Genomic DNA, 26,600 nt, shown 5'->3' with positions numbered 1-26,600 from the left:
AAATCGCGAAGCTTTTGCTTGCATGTGTCCCAGCTGGTTAATTCTTCTTCATGCGTCTCATAAAAGGAGCGTGCCGTACCAAGTAGGTAGAATAGAATATTTGCCAGCATAAGCGTTTCGTCCCACCTGTAGTGCTTGCTGACGCGCTCGAATAATGCGAGCCATTCTTCAACGTCCGTGCTGTCCGTCCCGGAAAACGTGCCAGGGTCGAGAAGATGGGGGGGAATCACAAATGTTGGAGACGGCGCGGATGGTGAGGCCTGAGTGCCAGTTTCAGGCATCGCGGCTGGACAAAGCTGGCGTCCACTGCGGAGTTCCAGAGCCGGGTTGTGTGAAGACCCAGCACCTTCCACCAAAAGATGTTACGGGAAAAATTTATTCACCGAGAGCTGGTCTTGCTAACAGCTTAGAGAGCGCCCAGTCAAGCAGGCCAACGGGAGAAGCGTCAGAGTCCAACCCACTACAACCACGTTGTCGTCTTCTTCATTTGGGTGCCAATTCAGCTGTGTCGGTGCGACAGTTCCATACACGTATCAATATCTTTAGAGAAGTGTTCTGACCGTGGTGACAGTGGAGCACGACTGTCTCCGTGGCGCAATTGGCTAGCGCTGTTAACCAAAAGGTTGGAGGTTCGAACCCTCCAATGAGCGGTATGTCTCTTTTTTCTTTGCGCTGATAACTTTGGACAAATGTTCTGACGGTGTAGATAGTGGAGCGCGACTGTTTCCGTGGCGCAATTGGCTAGCGCGATCGGCTGTTAACCAAAAGGTTGGAGCTTCGAGCCTTCCATGAGCAGTGTGTCGCTTTTTTTTCTTTGCACTGATAACTTTGGAGAAGTGTTCTGACCGTGGTGAGAGTGGAGCACGACTGTGTCCGTGACGCAATTGGCTAGCGCGTTGGGCTGTTAACCAAAAGTTTGGAGGTTCGAACCCACCGATCAGCGCTGTGTCTCTTTTTTTCTTTGCGCTGATACCTTTGGAAAAATGTTCTGATGGTGGTGAGAGTGGAGCACGACTACCTCCGTGACGCAACTGGCTAGCGCGTTCGGCTGGTAACCAAAAGGGTGGTGGTTCAAGCCCTCCCGAGAACGGTGTGCCTCTTTTTTTTCTTTGCGCTGATAGCTTTGGAGAAATGTTTTGACGGTGGTGAGAATGGAGCACGACTGTCCCCGTGGCGCAATCTGCTAGCGCGTCGGCTGTTAAGCAAAAGGTTAGAGGTTCGAGCCCTCCCGAGAGCGGTGTGTCTCTTTTTTTTCTTTGCGCTGATTGCTTTGGAGAAATGTTGTGACGGTGTTGAGAGTGGAGCACGACTACCTCCGTGACGCAATTGGCTAGCGCGTTCGGCTGTTAACCAAAAGGTTGAAGGTTCGAGACCTCCCGGGAGCGGTGTGTCTCTTTTTTTTCTTTGCGCTGATAGCTTTGGAGAAACGTTCTGACGGTGGTGAGTGTGGAGCGCGGTTAGGTCCGTGGTGCAATGGCTAGCGCGATCGGCTGTTAACCAACAAGTTGGAGGTTCGAGCCCTCCCATGAACAGTGTGTCAATTTTTTTCTTTGCGCTGATACCTTTGAAAAAATGTTCTGATGGTTGTGAGAGTGGAGCACGACTACCTCCGTTACGCAATTGGCTAGCGCGTTCGGCTGTTAACCAAAACGTTGGAGGTTCGAGCCCTCCCAAGAGCGGTGTGTCTCTTTTTTTTCTTTGCGCTGACAGCTTTGGAGAAATGTTCTGATGGTGGCGAGAGTAGAGCACGGTTATTTCCTTGGCAGAATCGGCTAGCGCGATCAACTGTTAACCAAAAGGTTGGAGGATCGAGCCCTGCCGAGAGCGGTGTGTCTCTTTTTTTTCTTTGCGCTGATTGCTTTGGAGAAATGTTGTGACGGTGTTGAGAGTGGAGCACGACTACCTCCGTGACGCAATTGGCTAGCGCGTTCGGCTGTTAACCAAAAGGTTGAAGGTTCGAGACCTCCCGGGAGCGGTGTGTCTCTTTTTTTTCTTTGCGCTGATAGCTTTGGAGAAACGTTCTGACGGTGGTGAGAGTGGAGCATGACTGTCTCCGTGGCGCAATCTTCTAGTGCGTCGGCTGTTAAGCAAAAGGTTGGAGGTTCGAGCCCTCCCGGGAGCAGTGTGTCGCTTTTTTTCTTTGCGCTGATAGCTTTGGAGAAATGTTTTGACGGTGGTGAGAATGGAGCATGACTACCTCCGTGACGCAATTGGCTAGCGCGTTCGGCTGTTAACCAAAAGGTTGAAGGTTCGAGCCCTCCCGAGAGCGGTGTGTCTCTTTTTTTTCTTTGCGCTGATAGCTTTGGAGAAACGTTCTGATGGTGGTGAGTGTGGAGCGCGGTTGTGTCCGTGGTGCAATGGCTAGCGCGATGGGCTGTTAACCAAAAAGTTGGAGGTTCGAGCCCTCCCGAGAGCTGTGTGTCTCTTTTTTTCTTTGCGCGGATAGCTTCATAGAAATGTTCTGACGGTAGTGAGAGTGGAGCACGACTGTTTCCGTGGCAGAATCGGCTAGAGCGTTCAACTGTTAACCAAAAGGTTGGAGGTTCGAGCCCTCCCGAGAGCGGTGTGTCTCTTTTTTTCTTTGCGCCGATAGCATTGGAGAAATGTTCTGACAGTGGTGAGCGTGGAGCACGACTGTTTCCGTTGCAGATGTATAGCGCGATCAACTGTTAACTGAAAGGTTGGAGGTTCAAGCCGTCCCGGGAGCAGTGTGTCGCTTTTTTTCTTTGCGCTGATAGCTTTGGAGAAATGTTCTGACGGTGGTGAGAGTAGAGCACGACTATCTCCTTGGCGCAATTGGCTAGCGCGTTCAGCTGTTAACCAAAAGGTTGGAGGTTCGAGCCCTCCCGAGAGCGGTGTGTCTCTTTTTTCTTTGCGCTGACAGCTGTGGAGAAATATTCTGACGGTGGTGAGAGTAGACCACGACTGTCTACGTGGCGCATTTGGCTAGCGCGATCGGCTGTTAACCAAAAGGTTGGAGGTTTGACCCCTCCCGAGAGCGGTGTGTCTCTTTTTTTTCTTTGCGCTGCTAGCTTTGGAGAATTGTTCTGACGGGGGAGAGAGTAGAGCACGACTATCTCCTTGGCGAAATTGGCTAGCGCGATCGGCTGTCAACCAAAAGATTGGAGGTTCGAGCCCTCCCATGAGCGGTGTGTCTCTTTTTTTCTTTGCACTGATATTTTTGGAGAAGTGTTCTGACCGTGGTGAGAGTGGAGCATGACTGTCTTTGTGGCGCAATTGGCTAGCCCTGTTAACCAAAAGGTTGGAGAATCGAACCCTTCCATGAGCGGTGTGTCTCTTTTTTTCTTTGCGCTGATACCATTCGAAACATGTTCTGATGGTGGTGAGAGTGGAGCCCGACTACCTCCGTGACGCAATTGGCTAGCGCGTTCGGCTGTTAACCAAAAGGTTGGAGGTTTGAGCCCTCCCATGAGCGGTGTGTCGCCTTTTTTCTTTGCACTGATATCTTTGGAGAAGTGTTCTGACCGTGGTGTGAGTGGAGCACGACTGTCTCCGTGGCGCAATTGGCTAGCGCTGTTAACCAAAAGGTTGGAGGTTCGAACCCTCCCTTGAGCGGTGAGTCTCTTTTTTTCTTTGCGCTGATACCAATGGAAACATGTTCTGATGGTGGTGAGAATGGAGCACGACTACCTCCGTGACGCAATTGGCTAGCGCGTTCGGCTGTTAACCAAAAGCTTGAAGGTTCGAGCCCTCCCGAGAGCGGTGTATCTCTTTTTTTTTCTTTGCACTGATAGCTTTGGAGAAATGTTCTGACGGTGGTGAGAGTGGAGCGCGACTGTTTCCGTGGCAGAATTGACTTGCGCGATCAACTTTTACCCAAAAGTTTGGAGGTTCGAGCCCTCCCGAGAGCGGTGTGTCTCTTTTTTTTCTTTGCGCTGATAGCTTTGGAGAAATGTTCTGATGGTGGTGAGAGTGGAGCACGACTGTCTCCGTGGCGCAATCTGCTAGTGCGTCGGCTGTTAAGCAAAAGGTTGGAGGTTCAAGCCCTCCCGGGAGCAGTGTGTCACGTTTTTCTTTGCACTGATAGCTTTGAAAAATGTTCTGTTGGTGGTGAGAGTGGAGCACGACTGTCTCCGTGGCGCAATCTGCTAGTGCGTCGGCTGTTAACCAAAAGGTTGGAGGTTTGAGCCCTCCCATGAGCGGTGTGTCGCCTTTTTTCTTTGCACTGATATCTTTGGAGAAGTGTTCTGACCGTGGTGTGAGTGGAGCACGACTGTCTCCGTGGCGCAATTGGCTAGCGCTGTTAACCAAAAGGTTGGAGGTTCGAACCCTCCCTTGAGCGGTGAGTCTCTTTTTTTCTTTGCGCTGATACCATTGGAAACATGTTCTGATGGTGGTGAGAATGGAGCACGACTACCTCCGTGACGCAATTGGCTAGCGCGTTCGGCTGTTAACCAAAAGCTTGAAGGTTCGAGCCCTCCCGAGAGCGGTGTATCTCTTTTTTTTCTTTGCACTGATAGCTTTGGAGAAATGTTCTGACGGTGGTGAGAGTGGAGCGCGACTGTTTCCGTGGCAGAATTGACTTGCGCGATCAACTTTTACCCAAAAGTTTGGAGGTTCGAGCCCTCCCGAGAGCGGTGTGTCTCTTTTTTTTCTTTGCGCTGATAGCTTTGGAGAAATGTTCTGATGGTGGTGAGAGTGGAGCACGACTGTCTCCGTGGCGCAATCTGCTAGTGCGTCGGCTGTTAAGCAAAAGGTTGGAGGTTCAAGCCCTCCCGGGAGCAGTGTGTCACGTTTTTCTTTGCACTGATAGCTTTGAAAAATGTTCTGTTGGTGGTGAGAGTGCAGCACGACTACCTCCGTGAAGCAATTGGCTAGCGCGGTCGGCTGTTAGCCAAAATTTGGAGGTTCGAGCCCTCCCGAGAGCGGTGTGTCTCTTTTTTTCTTTGTGCTGATAGCTTTGGAGAAATGTTCCGACAGTGGTGAGAGTGGAGCACCACTGTTTCCCTTGCAGATGTATAGCGCGATCAACTGTTAACTGAAAGGTTGGAGGTTCAAGCCGTCCCGGGAGCAGTGTGTCGCTTTTTTTTCTTTGCACTGATATCTTTGCAGAAGTGTTCTGACCGTGGTGAGAGTGGAGCACGACTGTCTCCGTGACGCAATTGGCTAGTGCGTCGGCTGCTAACCAAAAGGTTGGAGGTTCGAGCCCTCCCGAGAACGGTGTGCCTCTTTTTTTTCTTTCCGCTGGTAGCTTTGGAGAAATGTTTTGACGGTGGTGAGAGTGGAGCACGACTTTCTCCGTGGCGCAATCTGCTAGTGCGTCGGCTGTTAAGCAAAAGATTGGAGGTTCGAGCCGTCCCATGAGTGGTGAGTCGCTTTTTTTTTCTTTGCACTGATATCTTTGGAGAAGTGTTCTGACCAAGGTGAGAGTGGAGCACGACTGTCTTTGTGGCGCAATTGGCTAGTGCGTTGGGCTGGTAACCAAAAGGTTGGAGGTTCGAACCCTCCCATGAGCGGTGTGTCTCTTTTTTTCTTTGCGCTGATACCTTTAGAAAAATGTTCTCATGGTGGTGAGAGTGGAGCACGACTGTTTCCGTGGCAGAATCGGCTAGCGCGATCAATTGTTAACCAAAAGGTTGGAGGTTCGAGCCCTTCCGAGAGCGGTGTGTCTCTTTTTTTTTCTTTGAGCTGATAGCTTTGGAAAATTGTTCTGACGGTGGTGAGAGTAGAGCACGACTATCTCCTTGGCGAAATTGGCTAGCGCGATCGGCTGTTAACCAAAAGATTGGAGGTTCGAGCCCTCCTATGAGCGGTGTGTCGCTTTTTTTTCTTGGCACTGATAACTTTGGAGAAGTGTTCTGACCATGGTGAGAGTGGAGCACGACTGTCTTTGTGGCGCAATTGGCTAGTGCGTTGGGCTGTTAACCAAAAGGTTGGAGGTTCGAAGCCTTTTATGAGCGGTGGGTCTATTTTTTTTCTTTGCGCTGATTCCTTTGGAAAAATGTTCTGATGGTGGTGAGAGTGGAGCACGACTACCTCCGTGACTCAATTGGCTAGCCCGTTCGGCTGTTAACCAAAAGGTTGGAGGTTTGAGCCCATCGAGAGCGGTGTGTCTCTTTTTTTTTTCTTTGCGCTGATAGCTTTCGAGAAATGTTCTGACGGTGGTGAGAGTGGAGCACGACTGTCTCCGTGGCGCAATCTGCTAGTGCGTCGGCTGTTAAGCAAAAGGTTGGAGGTTTGAGCCCATCGAGAGCGGTGTGTCTCTTTTTTCCTCTTTGCGCTGATAGCTTTGGAGAAATGTTCTGACGGTGGTGAGAGTAGAGCACGACTATCTCCTTGGCGCAATTGGCTAGCGCGGCGGCTGTTAACCAAAAGGTTGCAGGTTCGAGCCCTCCAATGAGCGGTGTGTCGCTTTTTTTTCTTTGCACTGATAACTTTGGAGAAGTGTTCTGACCGTGGTGAGTGTGGAGCACGGCTGTCTCCGGTGCGCATTTGGCTACCACGTTGGGCTGTTAACCAAAAGGTTGGAGGTTCGAACCTTCCCATGAGCGGTGTGTCTCTTTTTTTCTTTGCGCTGATACCTTTGGAAAAATGTTCTGACGATGGTGAGAGGGGAGCGCGGTTGGGTCCGTGGTGCAATGGCTAGCGCGATCGGCTGTTAACCAAAAGGTTGGAGGTTCGAGCCCTCCCATAAGCGGTGTTACGCTTTTTTTTCTTTGCACTGATAACTTTGGAGAAGTGTGCTGACCGTGGTGAGAGTGGAGCACGACTGTATCCGTTGCGCAATCTGCTAGTGCGTCAGCTATTAAGCAAAACGTTGGAGGTTCGAGCCCTCCTATGAGTGGTGTGTCGCTTTTTTTTCTTTGCACTGATATTTTTGGAGAAGTGTTCTGACCTTGGTGAGAGTGGAGCGCGACTGTCTCCGTGGCACAATTGGCTAGCGCGTTGCGCTGTTAACCAAAAGGTTGGAGGTTCGAAGCCTCCCATGAGCGCTGTGTCTCTATTTTTCTTTGCGCTGATTCCTTTGGAAAAATGTTCTGATGGTGGTGAGAGTGGAGCACGACTACCTCCTTGACGCAATTGGCTAGCGCGTTCGGCTGTTCAACAAAAGGTTGGAGGTTCGAGCCCTCCCGGGAGCAGTGTGTTGCTTTTTTTCTTTGCGCTGATTGGTTTGGAGAAACGTTCTGACGGTGGTGAGAGTGGAGCGTGGTTGGGTTTGTGGTGCAATGGCTAGCGCGATCAACTGTTAACTGAAAAGTTGGAGGTTCAAGCCCTCCCGGGAGCAGTGTGTCGCTTTCTTTCTTTGTTCTGATAGCTTTGGAAAAATGTTCTGACGGTTGTGAGAGTAGACCACGACTATCTACTTGGTGCAATTGGCTAGCGCGTTCAGCTGTTAACCAAAAGGTTGGAGGTTCAAGTCCTCCCGAGAGCGGTGTGTCTCTTTTTTCTTTGCGCTGACAGCTGTGGAGTAATGTTCTGACTGTGGTGAGAGTAGAGCACGACTGTCTACGTGGCGCATTTGGCTAGCGTGATCGGCTGTTTACCGAAAGGTTGGAGGTTGGAGCCCTCCCGGTAGTGGCGTTTCGCTTTTTTTCTTTGCGCTGATACATTTGGAAAAATCTTCTGATGGTGGTGAGAGTGAAGCACGACTTCCTCCGTGACGCAATTGGCTAGCGCATTCGGCTGTTAACGAAAAGGTTGAAGGTTTGAGCCCTCCCGAGAGCGTTGTGTCTCTTTTTTTCTTTGCACTGATAGCTTTGTAGAAATGTTCTGACGGTGGTGAGAGTGGAGCACGACTTTTTCCGTGGAAGAATCGACTAGCGCGATCAACTGTTGACTGAAAGGCTGGAGGTTCAAGCCCTCCCAGGAGCAGTGTGTCGCTTTATTTCTTTGCGCTGATAGCTTTGGAGAAATGTTCTGACGGTGGTGAGAGTAGAGCACGACTGTCTCCGATGCGCAATCGGCTAGCGCGATCGGCTGTTAACCAAAAGGTTGGAGGTTCGAGCCCTCCAATGAGTGCTGTTACGCTTTTTTTTGCACTGATAACTTTGTAGAAGTTTTCTGACCGTGGTGAGTGTTGAGCACGACTGTCTCCGTGGCGCAATTGGCTAGCGTGTTGGGCTGTTAACCAAAAGGTTAGAGGTTCGAACCCTCCCATTAGTGGTGTGTCTCTTTTTTTCTTTGCGCTGATACCTTTGGAAAAATGTTCTGACGGTGGTGAGAGTGGAGCGCGGTTGGGTCCGTGGTGCAATGGCTAGCGCGATCGGCTGTTAACCAAAAGGTTGGAGGTTCGAGCCCTCCCGTGAGCGGTGTTACGCTTTTTTTTCTTTGCACTGATAACTTTGGAGAAGTGTGCTGACCGTGGTGAGAGTGGAGCACGACTGTATCCGTTGCGCAATCTGCTAGTGCGTCAGCTATTAAGCAAAACGTTGGAGGTTTGAGCCCTCCTATGAGTGGTGTGTCGCTTTTTTTTCGTTGCACTGATAATTTTGGAGAAGTGTTCTGACCTTGGTGAGAGTGGAGCGCGACTGTCTCCGTGGCACAATTGGCTAGCGCGTTGCGCTGTTAACCAAAAGGTTGGAGGTTCGAACCCTCCCATGAGCGGTGTGTCTTTTTTTCTTTGCGCTGATACCTTTGGAAAAATGTTCTGATGGTGGTGAGAGTAGAGCACGACTGTCTCCGTGGCGCAATCTGCTAGTGCGTCGGCTGTTAAGCAAAAGGTTGGAGGTTCGAGCCCTCCCGGGAGCAGTGTGTCGCTTTTTTTCTTTACGCTGATAGGTTTGGAGAGACGTTCTGACGGTGGTGAGAGAGGAGCATGGTTGGGTTCGTGGTGCACTGGCTAGCGCGATAAACTGTTAACTGAAAGGTTGGAGGTTCAAGCCCTCGCGGGAGCACTGTGTCGCTTTCATTCTTCGCGCTGATAGCTTTGGAGAAATGTTCTGACGGTTGTGAGAGTAGACCACGACTATCTACTTGGTGCAAATGGCTAGCGCGTTCAGCTGTTAACCAAAACGTTGAAGGTTCAAGCCCTCCCGAGAGCGGTGTGTCTCTTTTTTCTTTGCGCTGACAGCTGTGGAGAAATGTTCTGACTGTGGTGAGAGTAGAGCACGACTGTCTCCGTGGCGCATCTGGCTAGCGTGATCGGCTGTTTACCGAAAGGTTGGAGGTTGGAGCCCTCCCGGGAGCGACGTTTCCCTTTTTTTCTTTGCGCTGATACCTTTGGAAAAATGTTCTGATGGTGGGGAAAGTGAAGCACGACTACCTCCGTGACGCAACTGGCTAGCGCGTTCGGCTGTTAACCAAAAGGTTGGAGGTTCGAGCCCTCCCGAGAGCGGTGTGTCTCTTTTTTTTCTTTGCGCTGATAGCTTTGGCGAAAAGTTCTGATGGTGGTGAGAGTGGAGCACGACTGTTTTCGTGGCAGAATCGACAAGCGCGATCAACTGTTGACTGAAAGGTTGGAGGTTCGAACCCTCCCATGAGCGGTGTGTCTTTTTTTTCTTTGCGCTGATACCTTTGGAAAAATGTTCTGATGATGGTGAGAATAGAGCACGACTACCTCCTTGGTGCAATTGACTAGCGCGTTGGGCTGTTAACCAAAAGGTTGGAGGTTCGAGCCCTCCCGAGAGCGGTGTGTCTCTTTTTTCTTTGCGCTGACAGCTGTGGAGAAAAGTTCTGACTGTGGTGAGAGTAGAGCACGACTGTCTACGTGGCGCATTTGGCTAGCGCGATCGGCTATTTACCGAAAGGTTGGAGCCCTCCCGGGAGCGGCGTTTCGCTTTTTTCTTGCGCTGACAGCTATGGAGAAGTGTTCTGACGGTGGTGAGAGTGGAGCACGACTGTCTCCGTTGCGAAATCTGCTAGTGCGTCGGCTGTTAAGAAAAATATTGGAGGTTCAAGCCCCCCCATGAGCGGTGTGTCGCTTTTTTTCTATGCACTGATATTTTTGGAGAAGTGTTCTGACCTTGGTGAGAGTGGAGCGCGACTGTCTACGTGGCACAATTGGCTAGCGCGTTGCGCTGTTAACCAAAAGGTTGGAGGTTCGAAGCCTCCCATGAGCACTGTGTCTCTATTTTTCTTTGCGCTGATTCCTTTGGAAAAATGTTCTGATGGTGGTGAGAGTGGAGCACGACTACCTCCGTGACGCCATTGGCTAGCGCGTTCGGCTGATAAACAAAAGGTTGGAGGTTCGAGCCCTCCTGGGAGCAGTGTGTCGCTTTTTTTCTTTGCGCTGATAGGTTTGGAGAAACGTTCTGACGGTGGTGAGAGTGGAGCGTGGTTGGGTTCGTGGTGCAATGGCTAGCGCGATCAACTGTTAACTGAAAAGTTGGAGGTTCAAGCCCTCCCGGGAGCAGTGTGTCACTTTCTTTCTTTGTTCTGATAGCTTTGGAGAAATGTTCTGACGGTTGCGAGAGTAGACCACGACTATCTACTTGGTGCAATTGGCTAGCGCGTTCAGCTGTTAACCAAAAGGTTGGAGGTTCAAGTCCTCCCGAGAGCGGTGTGTCTCTTTTTTCTTTGCGCTGACAGCTGTGGAGTAATGTTCTGACTGTGGTGAGAGTAGAGCACGACTGTCTACGTGGCGCATTTGGCTAGCGTGATCGGCTGTTTACCGAAAGGTTGGAGCCCTCCCGGGAGTGGCGTTTCGCTTTTTTTCTTTGCGCTGATACCTTTGGAAAATTGTTCTGATGGTGGTGAGAGTGAAGCACGACTTCTTCCGTGACGCAATTGGCTAGCGCATTCGGCTGTTACCGAAAAGGTTGGAGGTTTGAGCCCTCCCGAGAGCGTTGTGTCTCTTTTTTTTCTTTGCACTGATAGCTTTGGAGAAATGTTCTGACGGTGGTGAGAGTAGAGCACGACTATTTCCGTGGCAGAATCGACTAGCGCGATCAACTGTTGACTGAAAGGCTGGAGGTTCAAGCCCTCCCAGGAGCAGTGTGTCGCTTTATTTCTTTGCGCTGATAGCTTTGGAGAAATGTTCTGACGGTGGTGAGAGTAGAGCACGACTACCTCCTTGGTGCAATTGGCTAGCGCGTTCAGCTGTTAACCAAATGGTTGGAGGTTCGAGCCCTCCCGAGAGCGGTGTGTCTCTTTTTTCTTTGCGCTGACAGCTGTGGAGAAATGTTCTGACTGTGTTGAGAGTAGAGCACGACTGTCTACGTGGCGCGTTTGGCTAGCACGATCGGCTGTTTACCGAAAGGTTAGAGGTTGGAGCCCTCCATGGAGCGGCGTTTCGCTTTTTTCTTTGCGCTGACAGCTATGGAGAAATGTTCTGACGGTGGTGAGAGCAGAGAACGACTGTCTCCGTGGCGCGATCTGCTAGTGCGTCGGCTGTTAAGCAAAAGGTTGGAGGTTCGAGCCCTCCCATGAGCGGTGTGTCGCTTTTTTTCTTTGCACTGATATTTTTGGAGAAGTGTTCTGACCGTCGTGAGAGTGGAGCACGACTGTCTCCGTGCCGCAATTGGCTAGCGCGTTGCGCTTTTAACCAAAAGGTTGTAGGTTCAAACCCTCCCATGAGCGGTGTGTCTCTTTTTTTGCGCTGATACTTTTGAAAAAATGTTCTGATGGTGGAGAGAGTGGAGCACGACGACCTCCGTGGCGCAATTGGCTAGTGCGTTGGGCTGTTAACCAAAAGGTTGGAGGTTCCAAACCTCCCATGAGTGGTGTGTCTCTTTTTTTCTTTGCGCTGATAGCTTTGGAGAAATGTTCTGACGGTGGTGAGAGTAGAGCACGACTATCTCCTTGGCGCAATTGGCTAGCGCGATCGGCTGTTATCCAAAAGGTTGGAAGTTCGAGTCCTCCCATGAGTGGTGTGTCGCTTTTTTTTCTTTGCACTGATATGTTTGGAGAAGTGTTCAGACCTTGGTGAGCGCGGAGCGCGACTGTCTCCGTGGCACAATTGGCTAGCGCGTTGCACTGTTAACCAAAAGGTTGGAGGTTCGAAGCCTCCCATGAGCGGTGTGTCTCTTTTTTTCTTTGCGCTGATTCCTTTGGAAAAATGTTCTGATGGTGGTAAGAGTGGAGCACGACTACCTCCTTGACGCAATTGGCTAGCGCGTTCGGCTGTTAAACAAAAGGTTGGAGGTTCGAGCCCTCCCGGGAGCAGTGTGTCGCTTTTTTTCTTTGCGCTTATAGGTTTGGAGAAACGTTCTGACGGTGGTGAGAGTGGAGCGTGGTTGGGTTCGTGGTGCAATGGCTAGCGCGATCAACTGTTAACTGAAAAGTTGGAGGTTCAAACCCTCCAGGGAGCAGTGTGTCGCTTTCTTTCTTTGCCGTGATAGCTTTGGAGAAATGTTCTGACGGTTGTGAGAGTAGAGCACGACTACCTCCTTGGTGCAATTGGCTAGCGCGTTCCGCTGTTAACTAAATGGTTGGAGGTTCGAGCCCTCCCGAGAGCGGTGTGTCTCTTTTTTCTTTGCGCTGACAGCTGTGGAGAAATGTTCTGACTGTGTTGAGAGTAGAGCATGACTGTCTACGTGGCGCGTTTGGCTAGCACGATCGGCTGTTTACCGAAAGGTTGGAGGTTGGAGCCCTCCCGGTAGCGGCGTTTCGCTTTTTTCTTTGCGCTGACAGCTATGGAGAAATGTTCTGACGGTGGTGAGAGCAGAGAACGACTGTCTATGTGGCGCGATCTGCTAGTGCGTCGGCTGTTAAGCAAAAGGTTGGAGGTTCGAGCCCTCCCATGAGCGGTGTGTCGCTTTTTTTCTTTGCACTGATATTTTTGGAGAAGTGTTCTGACCGTCGTGAGAGTGGAGCACGACTGTCTCCGTGCCGCAATTGGCTAGCGCGTTGCGCTTTTAACCAAAAGGTTGGAGGTTCAAACCCTCCCATGAGGGGTGTGTCTCTTTTTTTGCGCTGATACCTTTGAAAAAATGTACTGATGGTGGAGAGAGTGGAGCACGACGACCTCCGTGACGCAATTGGCTAGCGCGTTCGGCTGTTAACCAAACGGTTAGAGGTTCGAGCCCTCCCGAGAGCGGTGTGTCTCTTTTTCTTTGCACTGATAACTTTGGACAAATGTTCTGACCGTGGTGAGTGTAGAGCACGACTGTCTCCGTGGCGCAATTGGCTAGCGCGATCGGCTGTTAACCAAAAGTTTGGAGGTTCGAACCCTCCCTTGAGCGGTGTGTCTCTTTTTTTCTTTGCGCTGATAGGTTTGGAGAACTGTTCTGACGGTGGTGAGAGTAGAGCACGACTATCTCCTTGGCGCAATTGGCTAGCGCGATCGGCTGTTACCCAAAAGGTTGGAGGTTCGAGCCCTCCCATGACCGGTGTGTCGCTTTTTTTTCTTTGCACTGATATTTTTGGAGAAGTGTTCTGACCGTGGTGAGAGTGGAGCGCGACTGTCTCCGTGGCACAATTGGCTAGCGCGTTTCGCTGTTAACCAAAAGGTTGGAGGTTCGAAGCCTCCCATGAGCGGTGTGTCTCTTTTTTTCTTTGCGCTGATTCCTTTGGAAAATTGTTCTGATGGTGGTGAGAGTGGAGCACGACTACCTTTGTGACGCAATTAGCTAGCGCGTTCAGCTGTTAACCAAAAGGTTGGAGGTTTGAGCCCATCGAGAGCGGTTTGTCTCTTTTTTTTCGTCGCGCTGATAGCTTTGGAGAAATGTTCTGCCGGTAGTGAGAGTAGAGCAAGACCATCTTCTTGGCGCAATCGGCTAGCGCGATCGGCTGTTAACCAAAAGGTTGGAGGTTGAAAGCATACATTGAGCGGTGTGTCGCTTGTTCTTTGCACTGATATTTTTGGAGAAGTGTTCTGACCGTCGTGAGAGTGGAGCACGACTGTCTCCGTGGCGCAATTGGCTAGCGCGTTGCGCTTTTAACCAAAAGGTTGGAGGTTCAAACACTCCCATGAGCGGTGTGTCTCTTTTTTTTGCACTGATACCTTTGAAAAAATGTTTTGATGGTGGTGAGAGTGGAGCACGACTACCTCCTTGGTGCAATTGGCTAGCGCGTTCCGCTGTTAACTAAATGGTTGGAGGTTCGAGCCCTCCCGAGAGCGGTGTGTCTCTTTTTTTTCTTTGCGCTGATAGCTTTGGCGAAAAGTTCTGATGGTGGTGAGAGTGGAGCACGACTGTTTTCGTGGCAGAATCGACAAGCGCGATCAACTGTTGACTGAAAGGTTGGAGGTTCGAACCCTCCCATGAGCGGTGTGTCTTTTTTCTCTTTGCGCTGATACCTTTGGAAAAATGTTCTGATGATGGTGAGAATAGAGCACGACTACCTCCTTGGTGCAATTGACTAGCGCGTTGGGCTGTTAACCAAAAGGTTGGAGGTTCGAGCCCTCCCGAGAGCGGTGTGTCTCTTTTTTCTTTGCGCTGACAGCTGTGGAGAAAAGTTCTGACTGTGGTGAGAGTAGAGCACGACTGTCTACGTGGCGCATTTGGCTAGCGCGATCGGCTATTTACCGAAAGGTTGGAGCCCTCCCGGGAGCGGCGTTTCGCTTTTTTCTTGCGCTGACAGCTATGGAGAAGTGTTCTGACGGTGGTGAGAGTGGAGCACGACTGTCTCCGTTGCGCAATCTGCTAGTGCGTCGGCTGTTAAGAAAAATATTGGAGGTTCAAGCCCCCCCATGAGCGGTGTGTCGCTTTTTTTCTATGCACTGATATTTTTGGAGAAGTGTTCTGACCTTGGTGAGAGTGGAGCGCGACTGTCTACGTGGCACAATTGGCTAGCGCGTTGCGCTGTTAACCAAAAGGTTGGAGGTTCGAAGCCTCCCATGAGCACTGTGTCTCTATTTTTCTTTGCGCTGATTCCTTTGGAAAAATGTTCTGATGGTGGTGAGAGTGGAGCACGACTACCTCCGTGACGCCATTGGCTAGCGCGTTCGGCTGATAAACAAAAGGTTGGAGGTTCGAGCCCTCCTGGGAGCAGTGTGTCGCTTTTTTTCTTTGCGCTGATAGGTTTGGAGAAACGTTCTGACGGTGGTGAGAGTGGAGCGTGGTTGGGTTCGTGGTGCAATGGCTAGCGCGATCAACTGTTAACTGAAAAGTTGGAGGTTCAAGCCCTCCCGGGAGCAGTGTGTCACTTTCTTTCTTTGTTCTGATAGCTTTGGAGAAATGTTCTGACGGTTGCGAGAGTAGACCACGACTATCTACTTGGTGCAATTGGCTAGCGCGTTCAGCTGTTAACCAAAAGGTTGGAGGTTCAAGTCCTCCCGAGAGCGGTGTGTCTCTTTTTTCTTTGCGCTGACAGCTGTGGAGTAATGTTCTGACTGTGGTGAGAGTAGAGCACGACTGTCTACGTGGCGCATTTGGCTAGCGTGATCGGCTGTTTACCGAAAGGTTGGAGCCCTCCCGGGAGTGGCGTTTCGCTTTTTTTCTTTGCGCTGATACCTTTGGAAAATTGTTCTGATGGTGGTGAGAGTGAAGCACGACTTCTTCCGTGACGCAATTGGCTAGCGCATTCGGCTGTTACCGAAAAGGTTGGAGGTTTGAGCCCTCCCGAGAGCGTTGTGTCTCTTTTTTTTCTTTGCACTGATAGCTTTGGAGAAATGTTCTGACGGTGGTGAGAGTAGAGCACGACTATTTCCGTGGCAGAATCGACTAGCGCGATCAACTGTTGACTGAAAGGCTGGAGGTTCAAGCCCTCCCAGGAGCAGTGTGTCGCTTTATTTCTTTGCGCTGATAGCTTTGGAGAAATGTTCTGACGGTGGTGAGAGTAGAGCACGACTACCTCCTTGGTGCAATTGGCTAGCGCGTTCAGCTGTTAACCAAATGGTTGGAGGTTCGAGCCCTCCCGAGAGCGGTGTGTCTCTTTTTTCTTTGCGCTGACAGCTGTGGAGAAATGTTCTGACTGTGTTGAGAGTAGAGCACGACTGTCTACGTGGCGCGTTTGGCTAGCACGATCGGCTGTTTACCGAAAGGTTAGAGGTTGGAGCCCTCCATGGAGCGGCGTTTCGCTTTTTTCTTTGCGCTGACAGCTATGGAGAAATGTTCTGACGGTGGTGAGAGCAGAGAACGACTGTCTCCGTGGCGCGATCTGCTAGTGCGTCGGCTGTTAAGCAAAAGGTTGGAGGTTCGAGCCCTCCCATGAGCGGTGTGTCGCTTTTTTTCTTTGCACTGATATTTTTGGAGAAGTGTTCTGACCGTCGTGAGAGTGGAGCACGACTGTCTCCGTGCCGCAATTGGCTAGCGCGTTGCGCTTTTAACCAAAAGGTTGTAGGTTCAAACCCTCCCATGAGCGGTGTGTCTCTTTTTTTGCGCTGATACCTTTGAAAAAATGTTCTGATGGTGGAGAGAGTGGAGCACGACGACCTCCGTGGCGCAATTGGCTAGTGCGTTGGGCTGTTAACCAAAAGGTTGGAGGTTCCAAACCTCCCATGAGTGGTGTGTCTCTTTTTTTCTTTGCGCTGATAGCTTTGGAGAAATGTTCTGACGGTGGTGAGAGTAGAGCACGACTATCTCCTTGGCGCAATTGGCTAGCGCGATCGGCTGTTATCCAAAAGGTTGGAAGTTCGAGTCCTCCCATGAGTGGTGTGTCGCTTTTTTTTCTTTGCACTGATATGTTTGGAGAAGTGTTCAGACCTTGGTGAGCGCGGAGCGCGACTGTCTCCGTGGCACAATTGGCTAGCGCGTTGCACTGTTAACCAAAAGGTTGGAGGTTCGAAGCCTCCCATGAGCGGTGTGTCTCTTTTTTTCTTTGCGCTGATTCCTTTGGAAAAATGTTCTGATGGTGGTAAGAGTGGAGCACGACTACCTCCTTGACGCAATTGGCTAGCGCGTTCGGCTGTTAAACAAAAGGTTGGAGGTTCGAGCCCTCCCGGGAGCAGTGTGTCGCTTTTTTTTCTTTGCGCTGATAGGTTTGGAGAAACGTTCTGACGGTGGTGAGAGTGGAGCGTGGTTGGGTTCGTGGTGCAATGGCTAGCGCGATCAACTGTTAACTGAAAAGTTGGAGGTTCAAACCCTCCAGGGAGCAGTGTGTCGCTTTCTTTCTTTGCCGTGATAGCTTTGGAGAAATGTTCTGACGGTTGTGAGAGTAGAGCACGACTACCTCCTTGGTGCAATTGGCTAGCGCGTTCCGCTGTTAACTAAATGGTTGGAGGTTCGAGCCCTCCCGAGAGCGGTGTGTCTCTTTTTTCTTTGCGCTGACAGCTGTGGAGAAATGTTCTGACTGTGTTGAGAGTAGAGCATGACTGTCTACGTGGCGCGTTTGGCTAGCACGATCGGCTGTTTACCGAAAGGTTGGAGGTTGGAGCCCTCCCGGTAGCGGCGTTTCGCTTTTTTCTTTGCGCTGACAGCTATGGAGAAATGTTCTGACGGTGGTGAGAGCAGAGAACGACTGTCTATGTGGCGCGATCTGCTAGTGCGTCGGCTGTTAAGCAAAAGGTTGGAGGTTCGAGCCCTCCCATGAGCGGTGTGTCGCTTTTTTTCTTTGCACTGATATTTTTGGAGAAGTGTTCTGACCGTCGTGAGAGTGGAGCACGACTGTCTCCGTGCCGCAATTGGCTAGCGCGTTGCGCTTTTAACCAAAAGGTTGGAGGTTCAAACCCTCCCATGAGGGGTGTGTCTCTTTTTTTGCGCTGATACCTTTGAAAAAATGTACTGATGGTGGAGAGAGTGGAGCACGACGACCTCCGTGACGCAATTGGCTAGCGCGTTCGGCTGTTAACCAAACGGTTAGAGGTTCGAGCCCTCCCGAGAGCGGTGTGTCTCTTTTTCTTTGCACTGATAACTTTGGACAAATGTTCTGACCGTGGTGAGTGTAGAGCACGACTGTCTCCGTGGCGCAATTGGCTAGCGCGATCGGCTGTTAACCAAAAGTTTGGAGGTTCGAACCCTCCCTTGAGCGGTGTGTCTCTTTTTTTCTTTGCGCTGATAGGTTTGGAGAACTGTTCTGACGGTGGTGAGAGTAGAGCACGACTATCTCCTTGGCGCAATTGGCTAGCGCGATCGGCTGTTACCCAAAAGGTTGGAGGTTCGAGCCCTCCCATGACCGGTGTGTCGCTTTTTTTTCTTTGCACTGATATTTTTGGAGAAGTGTTCTGACCGTGGTGAGAGTGGAGCGCGACTGTCTCCGTGGCACAATTGGCTAGCGCGTTTCGCTGTTAACCAAAAGGTTGGAGGTTCGAAGCCTCCCATGAGCGGTGTGTCTCTTTTTTTCTTTGCGCTGATTCCTTTGGAAAAATGTTCTGATGGTGGTGAGAGTGGAGCACGACTACCTTTGTGACGCAATTAGCTAGCGCGTTCAGCTGTTAACCAAAAGGTTGGAGGTTTGAGCCCATCGAGAGCGGTTTGTCTCTTTTTTTTCGTCGCGCTGATAGCTTTGGAGAAATGTTCTGCCGGTAGTGAGAGTAGAGCAAGACCATCTTCTTGGCGCAATCGGCTAGCGCGATCGGCTGTTAACCAAAAGGTTGGAGGTTGAAAGCATACATTGAGCGGTGTGTCGCTTGTTCTTTGCACTGATATTTTTGGAGAAGTGTTCTGACCGTCGTGAGAGTGGAGCACGACTGTCTCCGTGGCGCAATTGGCTAGCGCGTTGCGCTTTTAACCAAAAGGTTGGAGGTTCAAACACTCCCATGAGCGGTGTGTCTCTTTTTTTTGCACTGATACCTTTGAAAAAATGTTTTGATGGTGGTGAGAGTGGAGCACGACTACCTCCTTGGTGCAATTGGCTAGCGCGTTCCGCTGTTAACTAAATGGTTGGAGGTTCGAGCCCTCCCGAGAGCGGTGTGTCTCTTTTTTCTTTGCGCTGACAGCTGTGGAGAAATGTTCTGACTGTGTTGAGAGTAGAGCATGACTGTCTACGTGGCGCGTTTGGCTAGCACGATCGGCTGTTTACCGAAAGGTTGGAGGTTGGAGCCCTCCCGGTAGCGGCGTTTCGCTTTTTTCTTTGCGCTGACAGCTATGGAGAAATGTTCTGACGGTGGTGAGAGCAGAGAACGACTGTCTATGTGGCGCGATCTGCTAGCGCGTTCGGCTGTTAACCAAAAGGTTGGAGGTTCGAGCCCTCCCGAGAGCGGTGTGTCTCTTTTTTTGCGCTGATAGCTTTGAAGAAATGTTCTGACGGTGGTGAGAGTATAGCACGACTATCTCCTTGGCGCAATTGGCTAGCGCGATCGGCTGTTAACCAAAAGGTTGGAGGTTCGAGCCCTCCCATGAGCGGTGTGTCGCTTTTTTTCTTTGCACTGATAACTTTGGAGAAGTGTTCTGACCGTGGTGAGTGTGGAGCACGACTGTCTCCGTGGCGCAATTGGCTGGCGCGTTGGGCTGTTGACCAAAAGGTTGGAGGTTCGAACCCTCCCATGAGCGGTGTGTCTTTTTTTTTTCTTTGCGCTGATACATTTGGAGAAATGTTCTGACGGTGGTGAAAGTGGAGCACGACTGTCTCCGTGGCGCAATTGGCTAGCGCGTTCGGCTGTTACCCAAAAGGTTTCAGGTTCGAGCCCTCCCATGACCGGTGTGTCGCTTTTTTTTCTTTGCGCTGATATCTTTGGAGAAGTGTTCTGACCGTGGTGAGAGTGGAGCACGACTGTCTCCGTGGCGCATTTGGCTAGCGCGTTGGGCTGTTAATCAAAAGGTTGGAGGTTCGAACCCTCCCATGAGCGGTGTGTCTCTTTTTTTCGTTGCGCTGATACCTTTGGAAAAATGTTCAATTGGTGGTGAGAGTGGAGCACGACTACCTCCATGACGCAATTGGCTAGTGCGTTCGGCTGTTAACTAAAAGGTTGGAAGTTCGAGCTCTCCCGAGAGCGGTGTGTCTCTTTTTTTTCTTCGCGCTGATAGCTTTGGAGAAATGTTCTGACGGTGGTGAGAGTGGAGCACGAGTGTTTCCATGGCAGAATCAGCTAGCGCCATCAACTGTTAACTGAAAGGTTGGAGGTTCAAGCCCTCCCGGGAGCAGGGTGTCGCTTTTTTTCTTTGCGCTGATAGCTTTTGAAAAATGTTCTGATGATGGTGAAAGTGGAGCACGACTACCTCCGTGATGCAATTGGCTAGCGCGTTCGGCTGTTAACCAAAAGTTTGGAGCTTCGAGCTCTCCCGAGAGCGGTGTGTCTCTTTTTTTTCTTTGCGCTGATAGCTTTGGAGAAACGTTCTGATGGTGGTGAGAGTGGAGCGAGGTTGGGTCCGTGGTGCAATGGCTAGCGCGATCGGCTGTTAACCAAAAGGTTGGAGGTTCGAGAGCTCTCATGAGTGGTGTGTCGCTTTTTTTTCTTTGCACTGATATCTTTTCAGAAGTGTTCTGACCGTGGTGAGAATGGAGCACGACTGTCTCCGTGGCTCAATTGGCTAGCGCGTTGGGCTGTTAGCCAAAAGGTTGGAGGTTTGAGCCCATCGAGAGCGGTGTGTCTTTTTTTTCTTTGCGCTGATAGCTTTGGAGAAATGTTCTGCCGGTGGTGAGAGTAGAGCACGACTATCTCTTTGGCACAATCGGCTAGCGCGATCGGCTGTTAACCAAAAGGTAGGACGTTCGAGCCCTCCAATGAGCGGTGTGTCGCTTTTTTTCTTTGGACTGATATTTTTGGAGAAGTGTTCTGACCGTCGTAAGAGTGGAGCACGACTGTCTCCGTGGCGCAAATGGCTAGCGCGTTGCGCTTTTAACCAAAAGGTTGGAGGTTCAAACCCTCCCATGAGCGGTGTGTCTCTTTTTTTTCTTTGCGCTGATAGCTTTGGAGAAATGTTCTGACAGTGGTGAGAGAAGAGCACGACTGTTTCCGTGGCCGAATCGGCTAGCGCCATCAACTGTTAACTGAAAGGTTGGAGGTTCAAGCCCTCCAGAGAGCGGTGTGTCTCTTTTTTCTTTGCGCTGACAGCTGTGGAGAAATGTTCTGACTGTCGTGAGGGTAGAGCACGACTGTCTCCGTTGCGCAATCTGCTAGTATGTCGGCTGTTAAGCAAAAAGGTGGAGGTTCGAGCCCTTCCATGAGCGGTGTGTCGCTTTTTTTTCTTTGCACTGATATTTTTGGAGAAGTGTTCTGACCGTGGTGAGAGTGGAGCGCGACTGTCTCCGTGGCACAATTGGCTAGCGCGTTGCGCTGTTAACCAAAAGGTTGGAGGTTCGAAGCCTCCCATGAGCGGTGTGTCTCTTTTTTTCTTTGCGCTGATTCTTTTGGAAAAATGTTCTGATGGTGGTGAGAGTGGAGCACGACTACCTCTGTGACGCAATTGGCTAGCGCGTTCAGCTGTTAACCAAAAGGTTGGAGGTTTGAGCCCATCGAGAGCGGTGTGTCTCTTTTTTTTCTTCGCGCTGATAGCTTTGGAGAAATGTTCTGACGGCGGTGAGAGTAGACCATGACTATCTCCTTGGCGCAATTGGCTAGCGTGATCGGCTGTTACCCAAAAGGTTGGAGGTTCGAGCCCTCCCATGACCGGTGTGTCGCTTTTTTTTCTTTGCGCTGATATCTTTGGAGAAGTGTTCTGACCGTGGTGAGAGTGGAGCACGACTGTCTCCGTGGCGCATTTGGCTAGCGCGTTGGGCTGTTAATCAAAAGGTTGGAGGTTCAAACTCTCCCATGAGAGGTGTGTCTCTTTTTTTTCTTTGCGCTGATAGCTTTGGAGAAATGTTCTGACAGTGGTGAGAGAGGAGCACGACTGTTTCCGTGGCCGAATCGGCTAGCGCCATCAACTGTTAACTGAAAGGTTGGAGGTTCAAGCCCTCCAGAGAGTGGTGTGTCTCTTTTTTCTTTGCGCTGACAGCTGTGGAGAAATGTTCTGACTGTCGTGAGGGTAGAGCACGACTGTCTCCGTTACGCAATCTGCTAGTATGTCGGCTGTTAAGCAAAAAGGTGGAGGTTCGAGCCCTTCCATGAGCGGTGTGTCGCTTTTTTTTCTTTGCACTGATATTTTTGGAGAAGTGTTCTGACCGTGGTGAGAGTGGAGCGCGACTGTCTCCATGGCACAATTGGCTAGCGCGTTGCGCTGTTAACCAAAAGGTTGGGGGTTCGAAGCCTCCCATGAGCGGTGTGTCTCTTTTTTTCTTTGCGCTGATTCCTTTGGAAAAATGTTCTGATGGTGGTGAGAGTGGAGCACGACTACCTCTGTGACGCAATTGGCTAGCGCGTTCAGCTGTTAACCAAAAGGTTGGAGGTTTGAGCCCATCGAGAGCGGTGTGTCTCTTTTTTTTCTTCGCGCTGATAGCTTTGGAGAAATGTTCTGCTGGTGGTGAGACCAGAGCACGACTATCTTCTTGGCGCAATCGGCTAGCGCAATCGGCTGTTAACCAAAAGGTTGGAGGTTGGAGCCCTCCAATGAGCGGTGTGTCGCTTGTTCTTTGCACTGATATTTTTGGAGAAGTGTTCTGACCGTCGTGAGAGTGAAGCACGACTGTCTCCGTGGCGCAATTGGCTAGCGCGTTGCGCTTTTAACCAAAAGGTTGGAGGTTCAAAGCCTCCCATGAGCGGTGTGTCTCTTTTTTTTGCGCTGATACCTTTGAAAAAATGTTCTGATGGTGGTGAGAGTGGAGCACGACGACCTCCGTGACGCAATTGGCTAGCGCGTTCGGCTGTTAACCAAAAGGTTGGAGGTTCGAGTTCTCCCGAGAGCGGTGTGTCTCTTTTTTTGCGCTGATTGCTTTGGAGAAATGTTCTGATGGTGGTGAGAGTTGAGCACGACTATCTCCTTAGCGCAATTGGCTAGCGCGATCGGCTGTTAACCAAAAGGTTCGAGGTTCGAGCCCTCTCATGAGCGGTGTGTCGCTTTTTTTTCTTTGCACCGATAACTTTGGAGAAGTGTTCTGACCGTGGCGAGTGTGGAGCACGACTGTCTCCGTGGCGCAATCGGCTAGCGCGTTGGGTGGTTAACCAAAAGGTTGGAGGTTCGAACTCTCCCATCAGCGGTGTGTCTCTTTTTTTCTTTGCGCTGATACCTTTGGAAAAATGTTCTGATGGTGGTGAGAGTGGAGCACGACTGTCTCCGTGGCGCAATTGGCTAGTGCGTTCAGCTGTTAACCAAAAGGTTGGAGGTTCGAGCCCTCCCGAGTGTGGTGTGTCTCTTTTTTTTCTTTGCGCTGATAGCTTTGGAGAAATGTTCTGACGGCGGTGAGAGTAGACCATGACTATCTCCTTGGCGCAATTGGCTAGCGCGATCGGCTGTTACCCAAAAGGTTGGAGGTTCGAGCCCTCCCATGACCGGTGTGTCGCTTTTTTTTCTTTGCGCTGATATTTTGGAGAAGTGTTCTGACCGTGGTGAGAGTGGAGCACGACTGTCTCCGTGGCGCATTTGGCTAGCGCGTTGGGCTGTCAACCAAAAGGTTGGAGGTTCGAACCCTCCCATGAGCGGTGTGTCTCTTTTTTTTCTTTGCGCTGATAGCTTTGGAAAAATGTTCTGATGATGGTGAAAGTGGAGCACGACTACCTCCTTGGCGCAATTGGCTAGCGCGATCGGCTGTTAACCAAAAGGTTGGAGGTTCGAGCCCTCCCATGAGTGGTGTGTCGCTTTTTTTTCTTCGCACTGATAACTTTGGAGAAGTGTTCTGACCATGGTGAGTGTGGAGCACGACTGTCTCCGTGGCGCAATTGGCTAGCGCGTTTGGCTGTTATTGCGTGAACAAGTCTCCGGAATGCCGCCTGCACCGCAACATCGCACCGTATTTTTTTCCTGCGTGCGCGACGAGTGGCTTTTTCACCAAAAGGTTGGAAGTTCGAGCCCTCCCGAGAGTGGTGTGTCTCTTTTTTTTTCTTTGCGCTGATAGCTTTGGAGAAATTTTCTGACGGTGGTGATAGTAGAGCACGACTGTCTACGTGGCGCAATCTGCTAGTATGTCGGCTGTTAAGCAAAAGGTTGGAGGTTCGAGCCCTTCCATGAGTGGTGTGTCGCTTTTTTTTCCTTGCACTGATATTTTTGGAGAAGTGTTCTGACCGTGGTGAGAGTGGAGCGCGACTGTCTCCGTGGCACAATTAGCTAGCGCGTTGGGCTGTTAACCAAAAGATTGGAGGTTCGAACCCTCCCATGACCGGTGTGTCTCTTTCAGATGCGGAAGCATCTTATACTCGCGCCTTGTAGTGCGCCGTGCGCGCCGTCCGCACCGCTTCTCGAACATTCGACAGCTGACGCGCGCGCATGCGCCGTCGCACCGTCGCCCACTCTTCCACCATCTGTGCATCCCTTCGTCCTCTACACACCGCGCGCGCTTCACTCCTCCACCATCTGTGCACCCTTCCTGCCCTACACACCGCGTTCGACATCTACAATTCTCCTGATTCTCCAGTGGACGCGCACGTGGCGTCGCGCTTCGAGAACATTCAACAGCTGACAGTGCATGCGCCGTCGTGCTGTATATATACTCAAGGTCGGCGCTCGCTCGCTCAGTTGCCGCTCGTCGGTTGGTTTGTACGGCGCGTCGACGTCCAAGGTCGCGGTGAAATGAATTCCAACGAATCCACAAACACAATGATCGACGTCACTTCGACCAGCGCCGCCCTGTCGCATACGTGTGTACGTGTTCACTCATTTAACACCCCCTCCTACAACCACATTAACCAATTTAGCCATCGACCCAAGTAAGTCGCAATTTAACACCCCATTTCACAACCACGTTAACCAATTTAGCCATCGACCCAAGTAAGTCGCACTTTAACACCCCGTTAACCAATTATATGTTCCGCATCCTCCTCAGTGTTCCCCCGAGGGAAGCTGCGGGCAATTTTTTTACTTTGCGCTGATACGTTTGGAAAAATGTTCTGATGGTGGTGTGAGTGGAGCACGACTGTCTCCGTGGCGCAATTGGCTAGCGCGTTCGGCTGTTAACCAAAAGGTTGGAGGTTCGAGCCCTCCCGAAAGCGGTGTGTCTCTTTTTTCTTTGCGCTGACAGCTATAGAGAAAACTTCCGCGATCGGCTGTTTACTGAAAGGTTGGAGCCCTCCCGGGAGCGGCGTTTCGCTTTTTTTTGTGCTGACAGCTATGGAGAAATGTTCTGACGGTGGTGAAAGTGGAGCACGACTGTCTCCGTTGCGCAATCTGCTAGTGCGTCGGCTGTTAAGAAAAAGATTGGAGGTTCGAGCCCTCCCATGAGCGGTGTGTCGCTTTTTTTTCTTTGCACTGATATTTTGGAGAAGTGTTCTGACCGTGGTGAGAGTGGAGCGCGACTGTCTCCGCGGCACAATTGGCTAGCGCGTTGCGCTGTTAACCAAAAGGTTGGAGGTTCGAAGCCTCCCATGAGCGGTGTGTCTCTTTTTTTCTTTGCGCTGATTCCTTTGGAAAAATGTTCTGATGGTGGCTAGAGTGGAGCACGACTACCTCCGTGACGCATATGGCTAGCGCGTTCGGCTGTTAACCAAAAGGTTGGAGGTTTGAGCCCATCGAGAGCGGTGTGTCGTTTTTTTTTTCTTTGCGCTGATAGCTTTGGAGAAATGTTCTGACGGTGGTGAGAGTAGAGCACGTTTATCTCCTTGGCGCAATTGGCTAGCGCGATCGGCTGTAACCAAAACGTTGGAGGTTCGAGCCCTCCAATGAGCGGTGTGTCGCTTTTTTTTCTTTGCACTGATAACTTTGGAGAAGTGTTCCTACCGTGGTGAGTGTGGAGCATGACTGTCTCCGTGGCGCAATCGGCTAGCGCGTTGGGCTGTTAACCAAAAGGTTGGAGGTTCGAACTCTCCCATCAGCGGTGTGTCTCTTTTTTTTTTTGCGCTGATACCTTTGGAAAAATGTTCTGATGGTGGTGAGAGTGGAGCACGACTGTCTCCGTGGCGCAATTGGCTAGCGCGTTCAGCTGTTAACCAAAAGGTTGGAGGTTCGAGCCCTCCCGAGTGTGGTGTGTCTCTTTTTTTCTTTGCGCTGATAGCTTTGGAAAAATGTCCTGATGATGGTGAAAGTGGAGCATGACTACCTCCTTGGCGCAATTGGCTAGCGCGATCGGCTGTTAACCAAAAGGTTGGAGGTTCGAGCCCTCCCATGAGCGGTGTGTCGCTTTTTTTTCTTCGCACTGATAACTTTGGAGAAGTGTTCTGACCATTGGTGAGTGTGGAGCACGACTGTCTCCGTGGCGCAATTGGCTAGCGCGTTGGGCTGTTAACCAAAAGGTTGGAGGTTCGAACCCTCCCATGTGCGGTGTGTCTCTTTTTTTCTTTGCGCTGATACCTTTGGAAAAATGTTCTGATGGTGGTGAGAGTGGAGCACGACTGTCTCCGTGGCGCAATTGGCTAGCGCGTTTGGCTGTTATTGCGTGAACAAGTCTCCGGAATGCCGCCTGCACCGCAACATCGCACCGTATTTTTCTCCTGCGTGCGCGACGAGTGGCTTTTTCACCAAAAGGTTGGAAGTTCGAGCCCTCCCGAGAGTGGTGTGTCTCTTTTTTTTTCTTTGCGCTGATAGCTTTTCTGACGGTGGTGATAGTAGAGCACGACTGTCTACGTGACGCAATCTGCTAGTATGTCGGCTGTTAAGCAAAAGGTTGGAGGTTCGAGCCCTTCCATGAGTGGTGTGTCGCTTTTTTTTCCTTGCACTGATATTTTTGGAGAAGTGTTCTGACCGTGGTGAGAGTGGAGCGCGACTGTCTCCGTGGCACAATTGGCTAGCGCGTTGCGCTGTTAACCAAAAGGTTGGAGGTTTGAGCCCATCGAGAGCGGTGTGTCTTTTTTTTCTTTGCGCTGATAGCTTTGGAGAAATGTTCTGCCGGTGGTGAGAGTAGAGCACGACTATCTCCTTGGCGCAATCGGCTAGCGCGATCGGCTGTTAACCAAAAGGTTGGAGGTTCGAGCCCTCCAATGA

This window comes from Rhipicephalus microplus, unplaced genomic scaffold (assembly GCF_043290135.1).
Source record: "Rhipicephalus microplus isolate Deutch F79 unplaced genomic scaffold, USDA_Rmic scaffold_20, whole genome shotgun sequence".
Taxonomy (NCBI): domain Eukaryota; kingdom Metazoa; phylum Arthropoda; class Arachnida; order Ixodida; family Ixodidae; genus Rhipicephalus; species Rhipicephalus microplus.
The sequence above is the reverse complement of the archived record's forward strand: the minus strand, read 5'-3'. Positions refer to the sequence as shown.